The 25698-nt window shown below is 40.5% G+C and overlaps 1 protein-coding gene across 19 annotated transcripts in view; it reads right to left on the bottom strand.

Moving 5' to 3' along the window:
• DLG2 (discs large MAGUK scaffold protein 2) overlaps positions 1-25698 on the bottom strand; it is a 2330119-nt gene that overhangs the window by 205145 nt on the left and 2099276 nt on the right. The window contains exon 1 of one of the 19 annotated variants that reach the window (XM_061406108.1): positions 14804-15030. The exons of the other annotated variants lie outside the window; for them this stretch is intronic. The gene's annotated coding sequence lies outside the window, so the exon portion shown is untranslated. Of the gene's footprint in view, positions 1-14803; positions 15031-25698 lie in introns of those variants that run through there. 19 annotated transcript variants of the gene reach the window in all.

Genomic DNA, 25698 nt, shown 5'->3' with positions numbered 1-25698 from the left:
CTCCAAGGCTGTTATTTTCCTTGAGTAACCTCAGTTGTCAAGAGCATTGTTAATTCTGAGGCAGATAGACACAAGAATCTATCCCTACCATTCCAAAATGAAAGATCCAAATGAAAGACTGAGGCCCTAAAAGCTATTAACTCACTCCTGCTGAAACGCAATCGAAAACAGCATTGCACTGAGAATTGAACAGATCTGGATTCTCATATTGACTCCTACCACTTACTAGACCTGAAACCTTGGGCAAGATATTTCTGTGACCTCAGCTTTCTCGTTGATGTAATGGCAGTAGTGATATCTCTAGAGCTACTGAAAGGAAGAACCATTACAGACAGAAGGCACCTGGCACAGTATCTGGCCCGCGATGAGGAGTCAGTGGGCAAACAGCGTTGCCATCATCAGTACCAAGGAAGGGTCTGTTGGCACACAGCCAGTCATCTGGCAGGCTGGTCCACGTTAGTCCACAAGACTCTCCAGTCCCAAACAGGCAGCAGTGATATGAAGGAACACTTAGACATTTTTCACACCTACAACTGTACTACCTAGGGAGGTTATATAATTGCAAAGAACTGTGTATCTGTATATTATAACTTTTGTAGGTTTCATGGTGGCTGGTGACTCTGGGTGGGGTAAGAGTGGAAACGGCTGGCACAGAGTGGGTGGAGCAGAGTCGTCACACCTCACCTTCCTTTAAAATGAGATCCAAGATTAGACTCACTAGAAGATTCTGGGGGTGGACAGGTAGAATTGGGTGCCTTTTACATGCCTAGAGGTAGTAGTTAAAACTGTAAGAAAGAATAAGGTCATGGATAGTTTTGGATGAAGGAAGACCAAAGCACACGTGACCTCAGAAAACTTACCGTAGCCAGTTTCGAACCTGGTGCTTGGCACACAGAACATACTCAATGAATATTTGTTGCATTAGTAAATAATCAGATTGGAAAGTATATCAATCTTCCTTAAAAGGCCTGTGTCCCTCACTTCTTTTATGGTTTAGACTCATTTTGAAAAGCTGAGAATGTGTATTTCCTGAATATTTCATCTCAGTTTGAAAAAGTGTTCTGAAAGCCTATTAATCAGCACTGATATATATTTCTTATTGTATCAAGATCTGGTACGATTTCATTCCTTCTCCAACCACATCTTAACACAATAATCTCATTCCAGCCGCATTTACCTTATATTTAGTAATCTTCCAAATCCAGACATACATACACTGGAACTGGCCTGGGCAACCTGGGATGCAGGGTCAGCTTTATATATTTCCTTTGCATATCTGCCTTTTAATCATTAAAGCTGCATGTATTTATGAGAATAAATAGAGTGAATAAAATATAAACAAACAAAGGAGATTATATTTTTAAAAAGATCTCTTAAAATAAGCTTTTGTCTTTTTTCCTACATTAAAGATTAGATAACGTTTTCTCAGTGCATCCAGTGAATTTTCAAGGGCATTTCCCCCTCATTTGCCCTTTGAAATGGAATTATTGCCATTTAAAGGTGATATGCAAACTGTCATACCTAAGCGTACTACAGCCTTCTAAGTGTCTGGCATGCAGGCTGACGTACATTGCTGGAGGGCGGTGGACGAGGAGCTGGCATAATTTACTTGTAAACAGAATTCTATTTTCATTTCTGTCAGACCCGAGGTTTGGGTTGAATTTTAGTTTCCTAGTCCCCAGGAGCATATCAATGCCATCTTTACAAATAATTGTCCCAAATATGAAGTTGATCCATATGAGCACATGGCAGTGTGGTCCAAAAATGCAACCAACTTGTCCAAAATTTGTAGGGTCTGTGCTGGAGAAATTAGTGCTGTTTTCACCAGAAGTAGCTAAGTTCCTTCTAGTTGGTCTTGGATCTGTTAAGCAGGTGCAGAAATTTAAAGAAAGAGGGGGGAAGCATGGCCCCTGCCTCCGACTCACTTTACAATCTCCTAAGGAAATGAACTGGAAAAAAAAAAAAAAAGGAATGATGAAGCTTAAACTGAAGTCCCTGGACGAAGAAGAGAAGAGATTTAAGTGGACAGCACTGGCCACATCTGGCATCATAGATGCGATGGACATTGAAGCTGGGTAGAATTTTCATAGAAAGAGAGGAAGGCCTTCTGACTCATGCACAGAGACACCAGATTATTATTAATAATCTGTACTTGTGCTTTTACTTTTTTCATATTCTGTGCTAGATTCTGAATACACAGAAAGAAACATAATAAAAGACTACACTAAATATCCTATTTCTGAATACTCAGTACTTACTATTGGACACCATGATGGTTTTGGAATACATATTCCTTTCATTTGTGATTTAGTATCAGGAAGTGTATCTATACCACAGAAGGAAGCAAACTCCTTTGTGCTCTCCTACATGCCTGTATTCATGAAATCCTCAATTTGTGTTGTCATAGATGAAGAAATTTCATTTTAAAAAATCAGCAAATTCCATCTGGCCTATGAAACAGATTCTTTAGAGGATATCATGCATGTTTTTACAAATTCATCTCATTGGCTTGCTCCTGAGTGGATAATTAATTATTTAAGAATTCTGAGGGACAGATGGATTCCTTTCTATTGTTAACACATATATTCCCTAAAATTGATTCGAGAAAAAAATTGACTATATATAAGCAAATTAATATTTCCAAAAATAGTATACTACTGAGGAATGATTTAATTAAAATCTTCTCCTTAATACCATAAAAAGGAGGCAGATTTTGTCTTGACTGTTTCAGTTCAATGTGGATCAAAGGCAAGAGCATTGACAACATCACCTGCCAAGCCCCCTTCCATACTTTTTAGAAGTGCAATTTCTATTGATATAAAACAAGCACTTGCAAAGGACCAAAAGAGTGTTCAGAAGGCTGTCACAAGAAAGTTATGAAGGACTCCTCAAAAGTTTTGTAAATTTACATGCAAAAATTAGGGTCTGATAACCATAATTTAGTTAAAACTTTTTTTTAAAAAAGGAAATGCTTTTCTTCATATTTTGTCTCTATGACAACTAAATAGATTTGGAACAGTGCTATCTTATACTAATTAAGGACATGGCCTCACAACATGGACTTCTATGAGGATTAAATGCAAATGTGTGAATTATCTAATTTCAATTAGGCTGCTGCATTCCTGGCTTGCAGTTGTGAGCAAACACTGTTTTGCATAAAGAACATGAATTGAAAATTGTTTCTTAAGAATTAGATAAAACTAAGGGAAATGAAAAGGAGCCCACTGCTTGTATCACACACATTGATGTAGAACCTGGAGGTCTGTATCCACTCATTTATCTTTCCATCCTTCTGTCCGCCATCATTGAGCCCCTCCTGTACGCCAGGCAATGGGAGGACAAATAAAAATGTCTGTCCTTACTAATGAGCTCCCTCTGGTGATGGTGACCCACGTAAACATGATAATTACAAAACATGCCCAGAGCATCTGGATTATAACGAGATGAAACCCACTGGTGGCAGGGTTGGGGGCGGGGGTGGGGAAACAGAAGAATGTCCTCTGGGAAGATACAAACAACCTAATGCTTATTTGTTTATATTTTATTTATTGTTTATCTATATCCCTACTCATTTTCCATCTCATGTTATTTTGATGGAAATTGTTTCACCTGTGAATATGTCAGTATGTATATCTAAAAGATAAGGACCTGTTTTTAATATTACCACAATATCATTATCACATCTAAAATATTACCAGTAACATCACCAAATATCCAATTGGTATTTATATTTCCAACTGTCTCATAAATGTCATGAATTTTTTTTTTAGTTTGAATCTGGATCCAATATGTTTACTGATAACAATTAGTTGATTCATCTTTTAAGTGCTTTTCCTATATTTCTTTTCTCCTTGTTACTTATTTGTTGAAGAAGTCTGACTTTTAAAGGATGAGTGGGAGGGACGTTCAAGAGAGAGGGGATATATGGTATACTTAAAACTGATTCACATTGTTGGGCAGCAGAAGCTAACACAACATTGTAATGTGATTACCCTCCAATGTAAAAATATATATATATCTGATGATAAACCATAAAGGAAAAGAATATTAAAAAAGAATGTATATATGTATAACCGAATCACTTTGCTGTACAACAGGAATTAACATTGTAAATTGACTATCAGATCAGATCAGATCAGTCGCTCAGTCGTGTCCGACTCTTTGCGACCCCATGAATCGCAGCACGCCAGGCCTCCCTGTCCAAAGGAAGCCACGAGGGAAGCCCAATAATAAAAAAAAAATAAATAATAAAAAAGATAAAAAACAAACAAAAAACCAAACAACAAAAAAAGGATGAGTGGGGTTAAGATAAAGGAGAAGGGATTAGGGAAAGCAGTTTAGAAAAACGAGTTGCCAGGAACAAAAAATACTACAAAGACATTGAGGTCTTCCTTGCTTTCCTTAAACACAAACTCTGTGATCATTTTCATTTCAGAAATACTGCTCAGTATACACTATCTCCTTTGAATATTCATTGGAAGGACTGATGCTGAAGCTGAAGCTCCAGTATGTTGGCCACCTAATGCAAACAGCTGACTCACTGGAATAGTCCCTGATGCTGGGAAAGATTGAGGGCAGGAGAAGAGGGTGTCAGAGGATGAGATGGCTGGATGGCATCACTGACTCACTGAACATGAGTTTGAGCAAACTCCAGGAGATAGTGAAGGACAGGGAAGCCTGGGGTGCTGCAGTCCATGGGGTCACAAAGAGTTGGACATGACTGGGCAACTGTGTGACTGAATGACAAACACTATCTCCTTTCAATGCCCTTCTCCATGTGGCTAGTAAACTCCTACATCACCTTCAAGGCTCAGCTCCAGAAATTATTCTCAACTTCTGAATGTCACTGTCTCCATCCTCCCTAACAGGATGTATTACCTGGTATCTATCAATTAACCATGTTAGATGCTGGGCAGGAAAAGATAAATGAAATCAAATTCCTGCCCTCAAGAAATTCATTGGGGGATATTTTTGGCAAGAAAGACAGTAATGTCACACTCTGGCCTCTAAATGTACATTTCCCCGTATAATTCAGTCATAGCAAGTATGTGCTCATTGCTGTGTAAGGCATAAGCTTGAAAGCAGTCAGAAAAAGTTAGATTTGCTATAAAATCATTAATAGTCTTGCTCTTTCAGTTTTGATTTAAAGATAGAAAGCATGACTTTGTCAATGGGCTAAATGTGCTTTATTGTTTTTTCTAAGGTTCCTATCTTATGCAAAGGTTGTAGGAAGACTAATACTGGAAGATTAGACAATCAAATTGTAATGAGTTTAGCTGGTTCTCTATGGCTCACATTTCTACTTTTTATACAGCTGTTGAAGCAACCGAAGCAAACAAGATAAAAATGTATTACCCAATCATAATTGTAAATGATGCTCTTGATGATGGAAAGCCCAGAACATTCTTTCATTCACTTCAGGGCTGTCAGTATTTCCTTGGGTTTGCACATTTTGGCCTTTACAAGTAAAAATAAATGGTCTTCATATTCACCATGCCAGCACCTTATACAGTGTCTTGCATATAATGGACAGGATGAATGGGCTTTCCTGCCACTTTGTAGCTGTGTGATCAAGTCTTACATTCTCCTCTCCTCCCAGACTGCAGTTGTGAGAGGTAAAGGAGATAGTGTGTGCAAGGCGGCAATAAATACATGAGAGATTTAGTTATCATTTGTTAAATAAATCAATGAAAAAATTGAATATTTTGCCCCGTCCTTCATTCCTGTCCTATTCAAATTCCTGGCCAATCTCTCCAGACAACCTCAAATAATATCTCCTTTATTACTGCTTTAAAAATTATACAGGGCTATCTCAAACATTTTAGCACATAATTGTACATTGTTTCTGTGTCTGACTGTTATTCTCCTCCATTGTAGCCACAAGCTTTTAAAAAATAAGATGGGTCTTACACAGAAGTGATGTCAAAATATTTAACACCTAACTCTTTGGTTAATCTTTAGCTAATCAATTAGCTCTTCAGCTGCTCAATCAAGGCCTGGGAAAGGAACTGGAGTTGGGAGTAGTTTAAAGCAGCTGGGAGGGGGAAAAGCTATTTACCAAGAAGAATATAAGCATTTCAACAATTTAAGAACCAGGAGTTCGGTGTGTAGTCTGAATATCAATACTGGTCTCCTTGACACCTCTCTAGCATCCCCTATTTGTTAGAAACTCAAAACACTTACTAATGAGGTGAGATATTCAGCCCAGAAACAGTTTATCTTGCTATTTCTCTACCTGCATAAGGAAACCTCAAAACTAAACAAAGAAGAGTTTATCTGGTTTGTGCTATGAGAAGTAAAGTCGTGTCATGGGATAATGGCACCTTTTCATTCTGGGATGACGTATGTGCTTACACAATGGAGTATTACTCAGCCATTAAAAAGAATACATTTGAATTAGTTCTAATGAGGTGGATGAAACTGGAGCCTATTATACAGAGTGAAGTAAGCCAGAAAGAAAAACACCAATACAGTATACTAACGCATATATATGGAATTTAGGAAGATGGTAACGATAATCCTGTATACGAGACAGCAAAAGATGTACAGATGTATAGAACAGTCTTTTGGACTCTGTGGGAGAGGGCGAGGGTGCGATGATTTGGGAGAATGGCATTGAAACATGTATATTATCATACATGAAACGAAATCGCCAGTCCAGGTTCAATGCAGGATACAGGATGCTCGGGGCTGGTGCACTGGGACGACCCAGAGGGATGGGATGGGGAGGCAAGAGGGAGGGGGGTTCAGGATGGGGAACACATGTACACCCATGGCAGATTCATGTCAATGTATGGCAAAACCAATACAATATTGTAAAGTAATTAGCCTCCAATTAAAATAAATAAATTTATATTAAAAATAAATAAATAAAAATCAACATTAGCCATCACCCTTCCACTATTTTTAGTTTATTCTTGCTCTGCACCGAAGAGCTGTCTTTTAAAGAAGAAACCAGTGCCCTGGGGAGCATTTCCTACATGATCACTGCTGCCTTCTTTAACTCGGGCATGTTTTCTGAATAAGTCTCTGATTCCCCACTCACACAGCTGGGCTGTGACCGGCACCACGCTTGGCTTCATGTTTTCTGAACAGATTTGCTGCACCAGAAGCAAATGGCAAGAGAAAATAAACTTTGATTCCTTTTGCTGCCATTACTGAGTGTTCTTTGGAAAGAAGCTAGAGGAATGAGTATCTAGGACCACGCTCACTAGGTAGGTGGGTTGACAGCATTTAACAACCTTCATCATATAAAAAGAGAATGTTTTATGATTGCATTTAGATGCCAGAAAATTGTGAACAGTATGAGCACACTTCCTATGGAAAGTAAATAATAGTCTTGTCACTCCTGTGCTGCAAAACTGAAAAAACAATCCAAAACATGGCTAATTAAATCTGGAGTCAGGAGTTTTAGTAAAAACTGTTACCAAGCCCACCTAGTACAATTTTATATACAGGAAGTATTTTACTTCTTCAATGGAAAGAAAAAGTGAGTATTGCCTAAGGCTGAAGAACTAAAGAAAGAATAAATTATATAAACTATGAATAACACAGACACCAAAATTTAATCTAATTTTGCTATGGAGCACTGATATTTTGCTAACAAATATTTTAGTCAATTTCATTCTCAGTGAGATAATATACCACACAATTAGCAAGTAAGCGCATCTGCCCTCACTTGTCTTATGCTTTTGTTTTGTTTTTGTCTCATACAATTTTTTGGCATCAGAAATTTCATGATATCAAAATCTAAATAAATCTGAGGCACTGAGTGAGCCAAACTTCTTGAAAAGGTCTCACAAAAGCAAAAAAAGGAGAAAAAAAAAAAGATGACAATGGTGTTGTCTAGCTGTAAAGTTCTATAATTTTGAAACAGGGGATGAATTCTAAGGTTCATATTGAATTGACTTCAAATCTGTACACACATTGTAAAAAATAATGATATGACTGTGGCTCTGCTTAAAACCCAACTGTTATTATCCAATAACAACAGGTTTTGGTGAGACTGATACATCAGGTTTTCTATTAATTATACCACTGGTAAAATTGCTTCTAGCTGGCAACTTCTGCAATAGTGTCAATGTGAAAATAAACAGAGAGTTAAACAATTACCTGGTTAGCTTTTGTGACTGCAGAAAGCTTTTTCCTCTGCCTCAAAGCCCTTGCCTCTTTCTTATTTTTTGGTAAACCCTTGCTCATCGTGTCAGTATTTAAAGGCACGCACCATCGTATGCTTGGCCTTCTTCCCATTCGGCACTACACTAATTCTAGTGGACATCTGTACACTGTGTGCTGTACTATCACAAGTTGAAGACCAAGTATCATTCCACCATCACCACGATCCCCTGCTGTTTTCTTTCTTTTTTCTTTTGACCACACTGCATGGCTTATAGGATCTTAGTTCCCCAAGCAGGGATTTAACCCAGGCCCCCACAGTGAAAGTGGACAGTCCTAACCACTGGGCAACCAGGGAATTCCTCACTATCCCTTGCTAACAGTAACAGCTGCCAGACTTTGTTTTGAGACTTGTCAGGTCAGAGGGAGTCTGCCTTTATCCTGTTTAACGTTCACAATGGGCTGGTGATTTGGCTTTATGTTCATGGGTAAGCCAGTCCATTCAAAGTGAACTAGGGACCATTCTCAGGCTCACTTTCTGGCTGGGTATGACTAAGAAAACAAGCTGTCCAGGAGCCACTGGCAACCATTCTGGAACCATGAGGGCAGTTAGGGTTAGGATACAGATAACCTCAATACAGGCAGCATGTCAAAACCCAAAGAAACAGATTTCTTGACAGCTCTGTGAGCCATAGGATCAGACCTCTGAGGCTGTTTTTACTGCTGTACTTTTGGGTTACAATCACCAATACATTTCCTTTATCGATCAAGCCAGTTTGAGTCATGGTGCCTGTTCCTTGCAACAGAAAGCAACCTCAACTGCTCTTGTTATGGCGCAGTAGGGATCACACTGTGTTACAACTGTGGGCTCATGTGCCCAGTCCTCTCGGATTATAAACACAGTGAGCCCAAGGATTACGGCTGTTGCTTTTTGTAATCTCAGCACCTAGCAGAACATCCGGCAGTAGTCTATGCATACGAACTGATTAATAACTGACAAATAAACAAGCAAACGAGTATGTAAAGCAAGCTAATCCAGGTTATTCCAGCCAAAAAGCACCTCTTTCCCAGTATTTTATACTTTAAAAAATGTGACTGGAGTCCTCCTGGACATCCACGGCATATTTATAACCATTTTCTATTCTAATTCAGTTCCCTAAGAGTGCTTTTTCTCCTTTTTCCTCCTAATTACATAAATAATACATCTCATTGCTGCTGCTGCTGCTGCTAAGTCGCTTCAGTCGTGTCCAACTCTGTGCGACCCCATAGATGGCAGCTCACCAGGCTCCCCCGTCCCTGGGATTCTCCAGGCAAGAACACTGGAGTGGGTTGCCATTTCCTTCTCCAACGCATGAAAGTGAAAAGTGAAAGTGAAGTTGCTCAGTCGTGTCTGACTCGTAGCGACCCCATGGACTGTAGCCCACCAGGCTCCTCCATCCATGGGATTTTCCAGGCAAGAGTACTGGAGTGGGGTGCCATTGCCTTCTCCACATGCTCATTACCAAAGTTCAAATGATGCATAAAGCATAAAAAATAAAAAGATGATGGGATTACCATCACTCAAGGCATACTCTATTAAAAGTTTTTAATTCAGAGGTTAAATGACAAATTTTGTTTTGTCCTATTTCTACTTGTCAAATGTGACACAGACATTAGTCATCAGAGAATCATAAGTTTAACTTCTGTATTTTCAGACTGGGGGAACATTTGATGTAGGCATACTACGTGCTGAGTTTTTACTGTGCTAGATGCTTTCACGTGGATGAAGGAATAGCTGTTTACCAGGACACGAGTTGTCTCATTTTTGTTTTCCCAACAGCCGTGCTTTATAGCTAAGGAAAGTAAGGTTGCCAGATTTGGTAGTAGAAAATATGTCCCAGGTTTGGGATGGGCATGTACACACTGATATATTTAAAATGGATAAAAATAAATAAATAAATAAAATAAAATAAAATGGATAAGCGACAAGGACCTACTGTATAGCACAAGGAACTCTGCTCAATGTTATGTGGCAGCCAGGATGGGAGGGGAATTCAGGGGAGAATGGATACATGTATATGTATGGCTGAGTCCCTTCCCTGGTCACTTGGAACTATCACAACATTCGGCTATATCCCAAAACAAAGTTTTTGATTTTTTTTTAATGGGGGGGCACCCGAAATTAGCACGAACTCTCAGAGCAGCTACAGTTTCAAATGGCATATGGACAAATGGCAGTTTTAATCCAGCTGACCCTAACGTCACCTTCCAAAGTCAGTCTATGCCTCTGAACTAGAAAAAAGACCAATGTCTGGCCTTGATGGATCACGTTGCAGTCAATGCCAAAATGGAACTTGAAAAGCTTTTAGTCTGAGATCTCCATAGATTTGACCACTTTCTTGTTCAAATGACTTCTTTTGGTTTAATGGGGAAAGGTCAAAAGCAAAAATGAAAGCCCCACAAAACCAACCCACTGGAGTTTCAGCTTCACTCCTCTGAAGTACAGGTAAACATTCTTCAGTGCAGCGTAGGACTATTCCTAACATTCCGGGGGCCCAAGGTAAGAATACAAGTACAGTATGGCAGAAACCAACACAACATTGTAAAGCAATTACCCTCCAATTAAAAACAAGTACATTTTTAAACAATACATTTTTTAAAAAAGCAAAAAACAAGTCAAAGCCCCCGGACCTGGGCCAGCCCCTCTTCTTTTCGATAGTTCCTTCCTGCACCACAAAAGGCCTTTTGTGCGGACGTGTGGCTATCCCAAGTCCAGTGATGATCAACAAAATACTACTCCCGGCCTCACCCCTAACCCCATGCCAGTAGCAAATGCACGGATTTCCTCACACCCAGGGGTGGGCACACAGTACGACCCTTGGAAATGGGCTCAGGATTGTTTAGGGAAGAAATTCTGGGATCCTATTCACCCCGAATATGGGCTAGAAAGCAAGCTCCAAATGGACCCAGCCTCTTGCATCAGAGACTCCTCTCAAGTCAGAGGAATGCTGTCCAGGTCAAAGGACAATATTAATTCAGAGTAACTTTTAGATCTTATATTGAATTTGTTAGATATTTGAACTTCTAAAATTCCATGCCTTTTAATACTAAATTTTATACTTTGGTGAGAACTATAAAGATGGCTCAGGAAAATGTGACCTTGATTAGTTAGCACAGACCAAAAATGAGAGTAATGAAAGTCTCCGACTTCATTTTTTATACCCCCTGAATTCTGACAGAGGGTTAAATACATGGGGAGGAGTCAAGGCAGTTATAGGGCCAAGATTCCAAAACGGAGTCATGTAGCACTAGGCAAGTCCTACTGAATCTTCTTACCAAGGTGGTTACAGTATAGATTCTAGAAGCAGACATGTGTGAGTTCAAATTCTAAGTGCTGCCATAAGACAATTTATTTTTTTAACTAATTTTTTTTTAATTGAAGGATACTTGCTTTACAGAATTTTCTTGTTTTCTGTCAAACCTCAACATGAATCAGCCATAGGTATACATATATCCCCTCCCTTTTGAACCTCCATCCCCATCCCAATCCTCCAGGTTGACACAGAGCCCCTGTTTGAGTTTCCTGAGCCACAGCAAATTCCCATTGGCTATTTTACATATGGTAATGTAAATTTCCATGTTCCTCTCTCCATATATCTCACCCTCTCCTCCCCTCTCCCCGTGTCCATAAGTCTGTTCTCTATGTCTATTTCTCCATTGCCATAAGCCAATTTAAATCAGTATTTAAATAAACTTTTCTCTAATCTCATTTCCTAATTTGATATTGAGAAGCAAGATAGTACCTACTCAGTGGAGTCATGATGTGGAGTACATGAGAAGAAGCAGGTAAAACATACAGCGCAGTGTCTGGGGTAATAAATGATACCTACTGTTATAATTAGTAGTTTAATGCAATGTCAGGGTCAGAATTATGGCCTATTCATTGTTTGGTAAATAACTTAGAAGGCTATGATACATTATCTGGCATCAGCTTACCGCCATGCTCCACATTTGAAATCAAGTTTATTCTTTGAATAAGTATGTAAAGACATTAGATATCATTCTAAGAATCAGTGAAATGGGAACTGAAAGGTAATAATTATGTTTACTAGGTTTCCAAAATAAAACAAAAAAATCATCTGACAGAAGTATATCTTGCTAACAAGAAAATTTTTATAATCTTCCTTTTTAATGTGCATATTTCTTTCAAAATCAACATCAAAATGAACATATATTTTACAAAATTTGACATCTAACCATAATGACTACCTCTCACTGGGTCCCCTTTGTATCAAAGAGTGTACTGTTGGTAACATGTACACAACATCACCTTTCTGGCATCATCTTCCTGACCTCCCTGACCCCATTTTACAGATAAGGAGAGTGAGGTGGCGACCACAGTGACACAAAGCCCCTGCCCTTTCCATTTGCTAGCTGCTGAAGCCAGGTCTCAGAACAGCTCCTGTAAACCTCTGCCCTTTCTACCCCCTACAACCTTTCTCAGAAATCATGTGTCATGCAGGCAAAATGTTCATACCTCTTTGGCTTTTAACCCTTTTTTAAGAGACAAGTTTTTTGGTGTGTATGTGCTCTCTCAGAAGGTTCTTATTATAGTCCATATTTGTCTTCCTGTAAATTTAATTGAGAATAATTCAAGCTAAATTTTCTTTTGTTGCTATTAAAGGAGCTGATTCCTGGTGGGTGGAGATGAAAAAATCACCACCAAATGAGAAGAAACTCAGTTTATGGAAATTAGTTCATTTGCTTATTTCTCCATAAAACCACACTGAATCAAAACCCAGATACTGCTGCAAAATAAACCAGGGGCTCTGGTAGGAGATTTTTAAAAATACAGTACAGTAAAATTCAATGTACAATATATTGCAAAGGTACTTTACAGCCATGTTCTTGGCATTAAGATACATTAACACTTTTAGGAACATTCAGCTATGTGTCCTGATCTTTACAAAGCATAGTGTGCTGATCAAACCATCAAATACAGATATTGGTTTATACCTGCAATAATTTGCTGAATTTCCTATCTTGATCATTACTGCTGTACTCCGGAGGTTTTGAACTGAACATAAGACAAAAAAACATTTTACAGACCCCTTGTGGGGCAGCCGTTTGTAAATTAGAAACCGAGTCTCAGGTTACACACCCCTAAGTGCCAACCACAATACATCACTCCTCTGCTCTTTGAGCAGAACTTATTCAGAGAAATGGAAAATATGGAAAAGCTATTTATGGACAAAAGAAGTATGCCTGGAAAATGTGTTCCTGAAAAAAAAGGTACATTCCATATTCCAAATTTGCCAAGTTTTGGGTTTTGGTGCAATCAGAAAGTGTGCTAGGAATGGAGAAACAACTTTATTTGAAGTACAGTGGTACTGGTGACCAAAATATTTATCAGGAAAAAACAAAAAGCATGCTGAGGGGGAGGATGCGTACTTTTTATCAAGGCAATGCTAAAACGAGTTGCTTTCCTTGAGGATAAAGAGGACATTTCTTTTCAGATCTACAGATTCCACATCTAAAGAGAAAGTGCAATTATGCATAAAGTAAATGCTTTGGACAGACAAACCGTTATGGGTCCAGAAGACAGTAGCTCCTTGCCAGTGAAATAAAGCAAATGTCAACAAGCCAGACACACTTGAAACATTCAGAAAAATGTCTTGCTATTCCTTTCCATACATAATACGCCATATGACACCACAGTTAAATCTGCTACTGCAAAAAAAAAAAAAAAAAAAAGTACATCAAGCTGTGGTTTCCATGAGATTTGGACAGAGGCAAACAACACGGCAGAAAGGAGTCCGCGATGGTACAGGTCTCCCTTCTTTCCTTCTGAGGAGGAAATGACTGCCTACAGCTAGCTGACCAGGAGTTAGCGCTCACCCTGCCCGGAGCCAGGATCTGGAGTGTACCCAGATGCGGACCAAAACGCAGCTTCAGGTAATTATTAACGGGAACAGGAAACTAGAGAAAACAGTCCCAAGTTACACAAATATAACGGTCCTGCTCTCTGCATTTGTCTGTCCTGCGGGTGGGTTGTATAGCTCTTTCCATAACGATCCAGTCTGTTTTTTCCCCTCCTTCTCCCACATCACCAACAGGCATGCCAAATGCAAATCTGCTCACATTCTGATCCCATTCCGGCAAAAACACAGGGACTACCACCATACTGAGTTTCACAATAATCTCCACAATGACAATTATTCACAGCCCCTCAGTTCTGTTCACACAAAAGATTGCAATTTGAATCTTGCCTTGCATAGGTTCAGCTCTATCGGAGCTGGTTACCAGGCAAACTGTGTTTTAAGAATCACCGACTGCTGGGGAGGGTAAGCTGGGGGGTAGGGATGGACAAACCGCCCTGTACATACCTCCTTTTGGCAGCTAGGCAAAACAATTTCGTGACAAAGAGACTTGTTCTTTTCAAAGCTCACCCAACAAATGAAACTGACAGAATGAAACCTGAGAAACTTTAGCAACCAAAGAAAGCAGCCTTCCAAGGATCAAGGTGAATAATTGATTTGTCGGCTTTTGTTTCATCTTTTAAGCTATTTTGCTCATTAAATAGAACTGTGGAATTTGTCAGAAGCCCAAACACTGACACACACTTCTGACAGCAAGTGCATATTTCAAACTACAGATTCATTTGCCAAGCTTATTCAACAACGATTAGCTGCAAAGCCGGGGAACTTACCGAGCACAAAATTATTGGAACAAAGCAGGGAGGAGGCAGAAGGCACCAAAGGCAGCTTCTCCGTCTCGTTGGTGCCAGGTTCTCCTGTCTGCCGTCCAGTTCACACTTGCCTTTATAACTAAGACTCCGGCAGAACTCACTAGCGAAACCTGATGAATTATAAAACAGCCCCTCCTAGACTCTCATATTTTACATCACAGGGGGTGACCACGCAGCATCCTCTCTCCCTGGGTACATATATTTCCTTGTAACTCATCCTGATAAATGTATCAGCCTTAAAAGCAGTGACAGTCATTGGTGTTTGGGATGTACCAGCACGAACCAATAAGATGCTTTCCCACCATCCGTACAGCACCCCCATCCTCCACTTGAGTTCCCCCACACCTTGTTAAGGTGGATCCACCCAACCCAGTGGGGGTAGGCAACCATGGCAAAATGTGGAGGAAAGCCCGTGAGTCTCCGATGCCTACACGACAAGGCATAGTACTCAGATTCAATTCTCATAACAGTTCTGTAAAGACCAGCACTCATATTTGCACAGCCCATCACAGCATACCAAACACTTTGCTCTCCCTGAGAGAAGGGCTCTGTAGAGCCCCTCAACAACAAGGAGAGTTCAGCAGTGCTACAGTGTAAATGAGCCATCAGAGAAGTTAAGTGACTCTGTCCAGTGCTCCTAGAGATGGAAGCTGTTAAGAGGCCCTAGAGGTTCGGGAGTTCAAGCTGCCCGCTGTGCAGATGAGGAGTCCGTAAGGAAGAGAGAGAGAGAATGACTTGCGCAGGTCACACGGTTTCCAAGTACGATTCCAGCCTGACCCCAAACCCAGGTCTTCTGATGTTAAAACTGCATTTCTATCCTACTGTGCTACCTCTAGAGCAAAGAAGCCCTGAAAACGGGGAGAAGGGGAGAAATCAGAAACAGTCCCATTGATTGGCCAAAAATCATTAACAGGCAGGCAGCACGGAGGAGCAGTATCTGAGCTGTTTCCTCACTGACAAGGTCAGTATAACTTCTCTAGGTTCACTGAGTATCAACACCAGAAATCATGTTTTGATAATAATAGCTATTATTGAGCACTTCTCATATGCCAGGCAGTTAGTTTTAGTGCTCAGGCTCATTTAATCTTTATTTAATCTTCAAAATATTTCTATGAGGTAGGTATTATCACGAACAACATATTTCAGATGAAAAAAAAAACTGAGATTCAGAGAGGTTAACACATCTGAGTAGGATACCAGCTGCTAAGTGACAGGGCTGGAATCGACTCCAGGCAACCTGGTTCCAGAGCCCACGCTCTTAAACATATCCTCCCATCCCAAGTAGTGTTTCACATTCAACTGTAGGGGCAGATGGGCATGTGAGCAGGTTTACTCACTATGGCCTTTAGTAGAAATTAGAGAAAGAGCATAGGTTTAGGGACCCAAGAGCCTTATGCTTACACCCTAGCTTTGTCACTGATTTATAGCACCATGGGTGCTTTATCTGTAAAAATGGATATGTTAATGTTTACCTTGCACGATTAAATACATCAAGAAAACATAGTGCCTAAAAAAAACAAACAAACAAAAACCAACCAAACAAAACAATCAAGAAGAAGAAAATGCAGTGCCTGGTTATAATGCATACTCCCAAAATTACTGGTTATTATTCTTACCATACTTCTTGTTGGAAAATGGATTTCTGTCTCATTTCTCTTTAAACTGTCTTTTCCCATGTAAACTATTTTCCAAGGAGTATTCTGTTAAGAGGGCTTCTGTGGTGGCTCAGAAGGTAAAGAATCCACCTCCAATGCAGGATGTTTGGGTTAAATCCCTGGATCAGGAAGATCCTGTGAGAAGAGAATGGCTACCCACTCCAGTGTTCTTGCCTGAAGAATCCCGTGGACAGAGAAGCCTGGCGGGCTACAGTCCATGGGGTCGCAAAGAGTCAGACACAACTGAACAACTAAGTGCATGCACGCGCGTATGCACGCGCGCACACACACACACACACACACATTGTTAAGACTGTGAATCTGCCAGCCTGTGAAAAAGTGGAAACGACACCAGACAGATCTATCACCCAGACTGAAGAGCGTCCCCAGGAACATGAGGGCTTTCTGCCTGAGTGGCAGGCCTGGGGGCCCTGTTCTGGGCTACCTGTTCATCTCCCTGGCTTCTCCTCCGCTTCACTTCCGCCTTTAGTCAGATGAGCTCACCAGCCCAGGAAAGCACACATAACCGCACATTGGATATCCACAGGGAGACCAACCTGGCTCCCTCTGCCCGCTTCAGACAGGCACCTGCCACATAACAACAGGGCTCTACGTCTACTGCCATTGGGTCAAGCCATGCCAAGCAATAAAAAGGTCCTGTCTCTAAAGTTCCACTGCAAACTCCTGTCCTAATTTAGTACAAGCCATGATTTGGTCACCTGTCAGGTCCCAACCTGGTGAACTTATCCATATAAGAGATTACTATCTCCAAGGCATGCAATCAATGTTCCCTGAGGGACATCAGTGTTAGCCCTCTGTGGGACAAGGTGATGCTATAATCTTCCAGGCTATTCAGGTATAATATGAGAGATTTCCTTAGCTCTGTTTCTAAAGAGTGTCTGAGTAGCCAACTTAATTTACTAATGTATGCACCATTCTCTCTGTTTTATCCTCTAAGCATATTACTAGAGGATATGGAATACAAGTAGATGAGGTGCCCACTCTTCTCATGACCATAATACTGGACACTGTAGGATCAGAGGTATGCAACATAATCAGGAGCTCGGGGGAGAGGGACTTGAATTTCTAAACATGTATAAACACCATGTGTAGCAAAGAATAAATGGTAACTGTGATTATAAGATAAAGGGTTACTTCAAATATTATTATGTGGGAAGACTCTTGAGAATCCCTTGGACTGAAAGCAGAACAAACCAGTCAATCCTAGAGGAAATCAAATATTCATTGGAAGGACTGATATTGAAGCTGAAGCTCCAATACTCTGGCCACCTGATGCCAAGAGCCGACTCACTGGAAAAGACTCTAATGCTGGGAAAGATTGAAGGCAGGAGGAGAAGGGGTAACAGAGGATGAGATGGTTGGATGGCATCACCCATTCAATGGACAGGAGTTTGAGCAAGTTCTGGGAGATGGTAAAGGACAGGGAAGTCCAGGGTGCTGCAGTCCATGGGGTCACAAAGAATTGGACACGATTGAGTGACTTATCAACAACAACAATCTACACATGGCCTGATATGGCTTGGTCTACTCTAAATCTTTCCATTATTTTCAGCTTCTTGGTCTACCATGATCCCCCCAAATCCCTTCTAGAACCATTCTCCCCCTGCTGCCTGGCTATTCAACCATTATGACACATCCATGAAAAATCACTATAGATGAGTTTTCATACAGTTTTAAAATTATAACACACTGTTCTTTCCCTTGTCAGTTCAGTCGCTCAGTCGTGTCCGACTCTTTGCAACCCCATGAACCGCAGCATGCCAGGCCTCCCTGTCCACCACCAACTCCCAGAGTTTACCCAAACTCATGTCCATTGAGTCAGTGATGCCATCTAACCATCTCATCCTCTGTCGTCCCCTTCTCCTCCTGCCTTCAATCTTTCCCAACACCAGGGTCTTTTCAAATGAGTCAGCTCTTCGCATCAGGTAACACGTATTCCATCATAACTACCACCCCATGCCACCAATTTCTCCCAGACATAATGAACTGTATGGTGCCTGGAAGCTGTGCCAGTACTTGTGCATATTAGTGACGGTGCTATTTACTGACACATTATGTGCCAGTGATGGGTTAAACTTTACTTGCATCGCTCATTCAACCTTCATAACATTTTGAAGTGGGCTGTACTATTATCTCTAATTTGTAGATGAGGACTTGGTGATTGGAGATGTTACATGACTTGATAATAAATGGCACAGTCAGAATAATGACTGAAGTCTAAGACTGCAGAGTCTGCTCTCTTAGCTATTATATCCACTGCTTCTAAGAGACTGAGAGAACAGAGAACATAAAATAGAAGTGTCTGTTCCCAGTGTTTTTACATCTTCATATCCTGTTCTCTCCTTAACTTACTTCACTCCAGTTTCACCTTGACCATTCCACCAGAGTTGCTTTTAAGGCAAATAATGACATGCTCACCAAGAGAAGCAATGGCCAGAGTTTACTTGATGTCTTCACAGCTCTTTGACACAGTAACTCTTATCTTCCTTGAGTCAACCACTTTTTAAACTTGGTTCCTGAGACCCCCATGGTTTCCCTCCCACCTCCTTAATCCATCCTTCTCCACTTTCTGATCTTTTAAGTTTCTTGTGTCCCAGGGCTCATCATTAATCTCTCTCATTACACTCATTCCCTAGGCCACAACTTCCAGTATTGAGGCTTACGTAATGCCATCTCTGGATTAAAAACTACCACATGTAGATCTCTAGCCCTGGCCTGTGCCCTGAATGCTAGACTTTCATATCCAGTGCATCCCACATCAGAGCATCTCCACTTGACTGTCTAATAAGCTTTCATATTCAAAGTGTCCAAAACTAAAGCTGTGGGTCCCACCCCTCCCATATTTACTGTACTCCTAATATGTACCTTTTTTTAAGATGGCAAAATCATTCACCAAGTTGCTCTGGTCAAAAACCCGGGAGTCATTCTTAGTTCTTTTAAAATAAATCTTTATATCCCACATCTTATTCATCAGCAAATGCTGTTAATTCTGTGTTCAAAGTATATCCCAGATCTTTTCTTCATCCTTACTTCTGCTCTGTAGCCTTTACCACTATCATCTCTCACATGTATCTATGCCATTACCTCTTAATTGTTTGTTTTGCTTTGACTATGGGCTTGCTACAAATCATTGTCTACACAGCAAAACAAAATTCAGACTCTAGTACTCCTGATTCAGCTCCCTTCTGTGGCTCCCCTTTCACCTAGGATGATAAATTTCTTAAAAAAACAAACAACCCTTATGGCCCCTGGTACTTTACTATATCTTTAATGTATTCAGCCTCTCCTGAATGACTCTGACAAACAACAGTTCTATGAGTTTGGTTTGTGGTATGGGTTAACTTGTATTCCCCACCACAAACTCATAGGTTGAAGTCTTAACCCCCACCCAATACCTCAGAATGTGACCTTATTTGTAAACAGAATTGTCTCAGATGTAATTAGTTAAGAAGTCAAACTGGAATAGGGTGGCTCCCTCATCTAATGGGACTTACTGGTATCCTTATAAAAGGGGGAGACCCACCTCCTAGAGTAATGGAAATAAAAACAAAAGTAAACAAGTGGGCCTGATTAAACTTAAAAGCTTTTGCACAGCAAAGGAAACTATAAGCAAGGTGAAAAGACAACCCTCAGAATGGGAGAAAATAATAGCAAATGAAACAACTGACAAAGGATTAATTTTCAAAATATACAAGCAGCTCATACAACTCAATACCAGAAAAACAAACCACCTAATCAAAAAGTGGGAAAAAGACCTAAACAGACATTTCTCCAAAGAAGACATACAGATGGCTAACAAACACATGAAAAGATGCTCAACATTGCTCATTATTAGAAAAATGCAAATTAAAACTACAATGAGATATCATCTTATACCAGTCAGAACGGCCATCATCAAAAAGTCTACAAACAATAAATGCTGGACAGGGTATAGAGAAAAGGGAACGCTCTTGCACTGTTGGTGGTAATGTAAATTGATACAGCCACTATGGAAGATGGTATGGAGATTCCTTAAAAAACTAGGAATAAAACCACCATATGACCCAGCAATTCCACTCTTAGGCATATACCCTCAGGAAACTGGGGTTGAAAAAGACACATGTATCCCATTGTTCACTGCAGCACTATCTACAATAGTTAGAACATGGAAGCAACCTAGATTCCCATCGACAGATGAATGGATAAAGAAGTTGTGGTTCATATACATAATGGAATATTACTCAGCCATAAAAAGGAACGCATTTGAGTCAGTCCTAATGAGGTGGATGAACCTAGAACCTATTATACAGAGTGAAGTGAGTCAGAAAGAGAAAGATAAACATCATATTCTAACATACATATATGGATCTAGAAAAATGATTCTGAAGAATTTATTTGCAGGGCAGCAGTGGAGAAACAGACATAGAGAATAGACTTACGGACATGGGGAGAGGGGAGAAGAGGTTGAGATGTATGGACAGAGTAACATGGAAACTTACATTACCATATGTAAAATAGATAGCCAACAGGAATTAGCTGTATGGCTCAGGAAACTCAAACAGGGGCTCTGTATCAGCCTAGAGGGGTGGGATGGGGAGGGAGATGGGAGGGAGGTTAAAAAGGGAGGGGATATATATATACCTGTGGCTGATTCATGTTGAGGTTCAACAGAAAACAACAAAATTCTGTAAAGCAATTATCCTTCAATCAAAAAAAAAAAAAAAATGGGGAAACCGGGACACAGATAGGCAAAGAGGAAAAATGGAGGCCAAGAGACTAGGAACTACCAGAAGCTAGGAGGCAGCTCTGCTGGTAGCATGCAGTGATTTTTCATCAAGCTAAAATGACCTTCCTTTATTATGAGATTATGTCTTTTCTACTCTGTTTTTTCTTATTGTTTTTTTCTATTAAGTTGCCTTTTTTTTTTTTAATTTTTTTTTTAAGTTGCCTTTTTATTTTTGGCTTCCCTGATAGCTCAGTTGGTAAAGAATCCACCTGTAAGGCGGGAGACCCCGGTTTGATTCCTGGGTGGAGAAGATCCCCTGGAGAAGGGATAGGCTACCCACTCCAGTGTTCTTGGGCTTCCTTTGTGGCTCAGCTGGTAAAGAATCTGCCTGCAATGTGCGAGAGCTGGGTTTGATCCCTGGGTTGGGAAGATCCCCTGGAGAAGGGAAAGGCTACCCACTCCAGTATTCTGGCCTTGAGAATTCCATGGACAGTCCATGGGGTGGCAAAGAGTTGGACATGACTGAGTGCCTTTCACTTTTGACAATGAGAATAGTGTGTTTTTTTGTCTTATTTCATAACATCCTTTCTTTTTGGCAAGATAAAAAGTTGGTAATTCTGTTGGCCTATAAAAGTTTGTCCTGAAGCATTTCTGGTCTATGAAATGTAAAAATCTGGCAACAACTGCTTGAATGCTGCCCTTTTTCATCAAGCAAGAAAATCCATCATGGGGGCTTCCCTGGTGGTTCAGTGGTAAAGAATCCTAGATTCTTTACCAGGAGACATGGGTTTGATCCCTGGTCTGGGAAGATCCCATATGCCATGGAGCAACTAAGCCTGTGTGCCACAACTACCGAGCCTGTTCTCTAGAGCTGGGGAGCCACGACTGCTGAGGCCTACATGCCCTAGAGCCTGTGCTTTACAAGAGAAGCCACTGCAAGGAAAAGCCTGTGCACTGCAATGAGAGAGTACCCCCCTGCTCACCGCAACTACAGAAAAGCCTGCGCAGCAAGGAAGACCCAGCACAACCAAAAATAAGTAAGATAAATAAAACCAGTTCTTAAATTAAAAAAAGAAAACTCATGATATGTAGCCACATTTGGTGATGGGAAGAAGAAAGCTTTTCTCTCAATCAGCTGACAAAGCACCTCCCTGCTCATACATAAATTGCTTATGCTAATGGTCATAACTCATCTTATTATCAACAAATTAATTTGGTATAATCCTATGTGACAAATTTGTATGAGAATTTAACAATATTCACTCATAACTGAACTCCACAAAATTCAGACTTTTTCTCAGTCTTTCCCTCTCCTTCTTTCTTGGTGAAGATTTTCTATTTCACTAAATTCTTGACTTGTTTTTGACTTGATCCCTTTTCTTCTGGGTTCAGGACCTGTGGATTTGTGCAAACATCTGAGGATTAAATGAGATCACCTCAGTTAAATATCTGGAATATTGCCAAAGCCCTTAGTAAATGCTAGTTCCCTTCAAAGAAAGAAGCAAAGCTTTAAGCATTCAGGAGGGAAATGGCTTGTGGACCAAAGGAGATATAGAGCGACTGAATGACTTGGCAAGATGGGCCAGCCTGAAGAGTGTTAATGAACACTATCTGTTCGTTGAGTTTCCAGTGATCATAAGATAGTTTATAGAAATGGTGGGCTTATTTATAAATGTGCCCACACATAAACATACACAGAGAGAAACTGGACTATACTGATAAATCATATACATCACTAATATAAATTTGATGGGTGTGTGTATCCCCTTCAGAAAGAGAAAACCAGAAGGAAAAAGCTATAAATATAAAAGTTTGCTTTCTGTCTTATCATTATCTGGTCCCCTATAATCTAATTCATGTTCACTGTTTTGCTGTAAACTGGGAAACCTTAGTAAAGACAAACTTCAACCCCTCTGTTTGCCAAAGTTATCTCAGACTGAAAATTAGTGATGGAGGAATTTCTTCATTTCATGAATATTCATGGAAAGTCTGTTATGTCTCAGGCACCTATTGCCATGTTGGATGGCAGGAGGTCAATACAATCAAGGTCAGATTTCTTTTCCCCTAAGAAGCTTTCCCAGGTGGCTCAGTGGTAAAGAATATGCCTACTTATGCAGGAGACGCAAGAGATGTAGGTTCAATCCCTGGGTTGGGAAGATCCCCTGAGGAGGAGATGGCAACGCACTCCAGTATTCTTGGACAGAGGAAATTCCACGGACAAAGGAGACTGACGGGCTACAGTCCATAGGATCACAAAGAGTCAGACACAACTAAGCAACTGAGCACGTACAAAGAACATTTCAGGCCAGGGAGTAACGAGCAGATAACAACTAACTATAGAGTTGCATAGCATATTTTATAAGGATTCACTAGGGTGCTATGGATATCTAGAAAAGGGCATCTCATCTAGTCTGGGAGGTGAAGTCAAGAAAGCTTCGTGGAGGAGGTTATATCTAAGCTGAGTCTAGATGGATGACTCAGATGAGATCAGATCAGTCGCTCAGTCGTGTCTGACTCTTTGTGACCCCATGAATCACAGCACGCCAGGCCTCCCTGTCCATCGCCAACTCCCGGAGTTCACCCAGACTCACGTCCATCGAGTCAGTGATGCCATCCAGCCATCTCATCCTCTGTCGTCCCCTTCTCCTCATGCCCCCAATCCCTCCCAGCATCAGAGTCTTTTCCAATGAGTTAACTCTTCGCATGAGGTGGCCAAAGTACTGGAGTTTCAGCTTTAGCATCATTCCTTCCAAAGAAATCCCAGGGCTGATCTCCTTCAGAACGGACTGGTTGGATCTCCTTGCAGTCCAAGGGATGCTCAAGAGTCTTCTCCAACACCACAGTTCAAAAGCATCCATTCTTCGGCGCTCAGCCTTCTTCACAGTCCAACTCTCACATCCATACACGACCACAGGAAAAACCATAGCTTTGACTAGACGAAACGTTGTTGGCAATGTAATGTCTCTGCTTTTGAATATGCTGTCTAGGTTGGTCATAACTTTCCTTCTAAGGAATAAGCGTCTTTTAATTTCATGGCTGCAGTCACCATCTGTAGTGATTTTGGAGCCCAGAAAAATAAAAGTCTGACACTGTTTCCACTGTTTCCCCATCTATTTCCCATGAAATGATGGGACCGGATGCCATGATCTTCATTTTCTGAATGTTGAACTTTAAGCCAACTTTTTCACTCTCCACTTTCACTTTCATCAAGAGGCTTTTGAGTTCCTCTTCACTTTCTGCCATAAGGGTGGTGTCATCTGCATATCTGAGGTTATTGATATTTCTCCCGGCAATCTTGATTCCAGCTTGTGTTTCTTCCAGTCCAGCGTTTCTCGTGATGTACTCTGCATATAAGTTAAATAAACAGGGTGACAATATACAGCCTTGACGAACTCCTTTTCCTATTTGGAACCAGTCTGTTGTTCCATGTCCAGTTCTAACTGTTGCTTCCTGACCTGCATACAAATTTCTCAAGAGGCAGATCAGGTGGTCTGGTATTCCCATCTCTTGAAGAATTTTCCACAGTTTATTGTGATCCACACAGTCAAAGGCTTTGGTATAGTCAATAAAGCAGAAATAGATGGATGATTAGGAGATAGCTAATTAAGAAGATTTCTAATCAGAGTGAGAAGCATGTGATATGCAGAGATCAGGGGATAAGGGGTTGATCATGGTTCTCTGGTGGAGTGGAATTTTATCCATTTATCACTCAATAAACTAAGTATGCATGATGGAAAAAATACTAACTTCAGAGTTTAGGAATACCGGAGAATTATTATTCATTTTTCATGAACTTCTTCAATGCAATGAAGGTTGAAGTGGTAAATGTCATGCTTTATAGTTAGACAGTCCTGATTCATTCAAGCTGACCTTTACAAGTTGCTTATCTTCTCTGAACTGAACTTGGTCCCTCATCTATAAAATGGAGATAAATGTACTTATCATACAGCTGTTGCATTATTCTGAAAATTTAAAGTGCGACATATCTTGCTTCCCACCTGCCACAAAGTAGACACCAGAGTAATTGTTAATTCACATCCTAAAAACAGTTGCCTCATTCTGAATAAAAACCTACGTCACTCATACCAACTCTTGTTTACCACCAGGTTATACTTTTTTTTTTTTTTCTCAATCAGTTTTCTCAAAACTTTGACTGTCAACATCATCATCCAAAGAAAATATGAGCACACCTTCCATTATCTGAATATTTATATATTTGTAGGATGTACAACCATGCTGGGACTTCTCTGGTGGCGCAGTGGTAAAGAAGCCACCAGCCAACGCAGGAGATGCAGGAGCTTGGGTTCCATCCCTGGGTTGGGAAAATTCCCTGGAGGAGGAAATAGCAACCCACTCCAGTATTCTTGCCTGGAGAATTCCATGGACAGAGGAGTCTGGTGGGTTACAGTCCATGGAATCACAAAGAGTTGGATGTGACTGAGTGACTAAGTATGCACAACCATTTTACTATGGCA

Source organism: Bos javanicus, chromosome 29, assembly GCF_032452875.1.
Source record: "Bos javanicus breed banteng chromosome 29, ARS-OSU_banteng_1.0, whole genome shotgun sequence".
Taxonomy (NCBI): domain Eukaryota; kingdom Metazoa; phylum Chordata; class Mammalia; order Artiodactyla; family Bovidae; genus Bos; species Bos javanicus.
Note: the sequence above shows the minus strand (reverse complement) of the source record. Positions and strands in the feature narration are given on the sequence as shown.